The following is a 2,684-nucleotide window of genomic DNA, read 5'->3' as shown; positions in this document are numbered from 1 at the left end:
AAAGAAAGAAAAGTGTGTCTCTCCCTTTCATTTCCAGCACACTGGAGAAGGGGACACCTTTCAAGGTGACTTATCCTCTTCTTTGTACATTTAAAAGAGCTAGTACACACACAGCACCTGGAGGTGGTGAGAGCAGGGTCCATTCTAGCTGAGCAGCTCGGAGCCTGGGCCATGCCATCCCAGAGGGGCTGAAGGAAGCACATCAGGGCAAACCTCGTGCTTGGATGCACACAAGAGTGCCCAGGGCTGAGCAGCCAGCCAAGGCTGAGCTCAGAAGGGAGAAAGAACTGCTCCACCATCCTAGGCCTCACCGCTTCCCCAGTAAAGCCTGTGGTAGGCTTGTCTGCCCCACAGGGCAAAGCCTGCTAGCAAGTGGGCAGCACAGCTAATAGCAACACTTGGCTAACACCCCTGAGGGAGAATGCTGGTATCCCAGAGGCCCTGCCAGACCCCACTCTGGTAAGACCTAGGTTCCCTTCAGGGAGTGGCAGGAAGAAAAGGAACTCCAATAAGCAAGCTGTTTCACTGACAAGGGTCTGGGGGCCATTTACTGTTGGGGTGGCGTGGAAGGCAGCTCTGCTCTGCAAGCTCAGGCAGGTTGCTCTGTGGGCATCTGCATTATAATCCAGTTATACATACATATGCCATCCCATCCCTCAGAGTGAGAGTACACTCTTGGTCACTGAATCCTGGAACAATGAGCTTTGTTGCAATCTCTGGCCAAGCACTGCACAGCAGCCATACAGAGGGCCCCACGCCTAATCCTAGGTTGTGTTTTATAATGTTTCCTTAATGGTAGCCTCTTTCTGTCTTTTTGTGTGTGTTTTGACATTTTGAGTCCTATTTACTGACAAAAGGTGTGCAAGGTAGGCATATATGAGATGTTTAAAGGTAAGTGTCACTGAGGTCTAAGAGGCTTTCAAAGAAATGGTCCAATAAACACAATGTATGAATCACTTCTCAATTTTTTGAGAAGATCAAGTGCAGGAAACAGAATGAAGACAATTAGGGATTGGTGGTTGTCCTCGGGCACTATGAAGGATGTCAGAAACATCCGTGAAGCCATATGGGCTTGACCAGTAATTGCAGGAATTAAAACTGGAAGAAACCGGCTAGGTGCCTGTAGCAAGTGGTTATGGTGCCAACCACATGCACCTAGGCTGGTGGGTTCAAACCCAGCCCAGGCCAGCTAAACGATGACAACTGCAACAAAAATAGCTGGGCATTGTGGTGGGCGCCTGTAGTCCCAGCTACTTGAGAGGCTGAGGCCAAGAGAATCCCTTATGCTCAAGAGTTTAAGGTTGCTGTGAGCTGTGATAACACAGCACTCTAACAGGGTGACATAGTGAGACTTTATCTCAAAAAAAAAAAAGGAAGAAACCAAAGAGAAGGTAAGTCTGACTTCAGGACAAATGAAGGGAGAGACAGCTACTGCCAACAGCCCTTGCCAGCAATGCAGCTGAATCCAGTCCACATGGAATCTGCTCCAGCACAGTGTGTCAGCTTCAGTTAGTGCTCCTGTCTCCAAGATGCCACCCCCTGGGGACAGTCCTCTAACACAGCTAGAAGAGAAGCCCAGGCCTGACTCTCGGCATTGGGCTACTTTTCCAGCCCTGGGGAATAACCAAACCCATCATGTTGCCTCATGAAACATCGAGTAAAACTGGGGCTAAAGAAGGTGAGTGACAAGCTTAAGCTCAAGGTCAGGCAAAGGCGGGGCTGGAAGCCAGTCCAGTCACGCTAACTGGTGCACTTTCTCCAGCACCCCCTTGCATACCTTGGGACTCCCTGGGACCCCCACCCACAAGTAGAGCTGGTCCCTGCATGGATGGACCTTTCACATTGTGTACCACCTTCCTGCCCAACTGGTTGTAACATACCTATGGTGGGAAGGTGGAGAACTTGCTTTACAGCAAGGAGCAAGCTGGCTCATAGCACCAGAGGAGCCAAGTCAAATCCCGCCTATGTCCCATGCTGCCCTGAGACCCTCCAGAAGACATGCATTTGCTCATTGACTCAACAACACTTGCCCAGCGCTGACTGCTGTGCCAGGTCCCCTGCTGAGGGTACCTGAGGGAGCATGAGTTTGGGATCCCTGCTGTCAGGGAGCTTCAGGCTAATAGGAGAAACAGGAACTGAATCATCTCACTGATAAATCCTAGTTACAAACTGAAATATGGGTTCTGAAGGGCAGGAACACCAGCTCAGCAAGCATCATGTTAGAGAGGCCTGACTGAGAGGGCTGCTGGGGGGAAATAGGGCCCCTGAGTTGAAACCTGGAGGAGGAGAGGGGAGTTAACTGGCTAAGAGGAGAAGACAGTGGAGACAGAAGAAATAGCCCATGCAACTTCACCCTCTGGAGAGGACCCAACAAGGCACGTTCAAGGGAGTGCAGGGGGGACTTCTGCAGGCACATGGGGAAAGTGTTCACCAGATTCCTTCTGGGGAAGCCTGAGTACAAAAGAGGCCCCCTGATTATGCAGTCTTCGTCACACAAGAGGAAGGTCAGAAATACACCTGCTTCTTTCTCTTCTCATCACGATAGTGGCACAAGAGCGTCTTATGAAACCCTAACCTTTCAAAAACAGTGGTTACAGAAACCATGACACAGCAGATGTTTGTCAGCACTAGTGACAAACTCATGGAGGCCAAGGGGCCCGCACACAGGGAGACCACAGCACATG

This window comes from Otolemur garnettii, unplaced genomic scaffold (assembly GCF_000181295.1).
Source record: "Otolemur garnettii isolate 467f Iridium unplaced genomic scaffold, OtoGar3 scaffold00014, whole genome shotgun sequence".
NCBI classification, from domain to species: domain Eukaryota; kingdom Metazoa; phylum Chordata; class Mammalia; order Primates; family Galagidae; genus Otolemur; species Otolemur garnettii.
Note: the sequence above shows the minus strand (reverse complement) of the source record.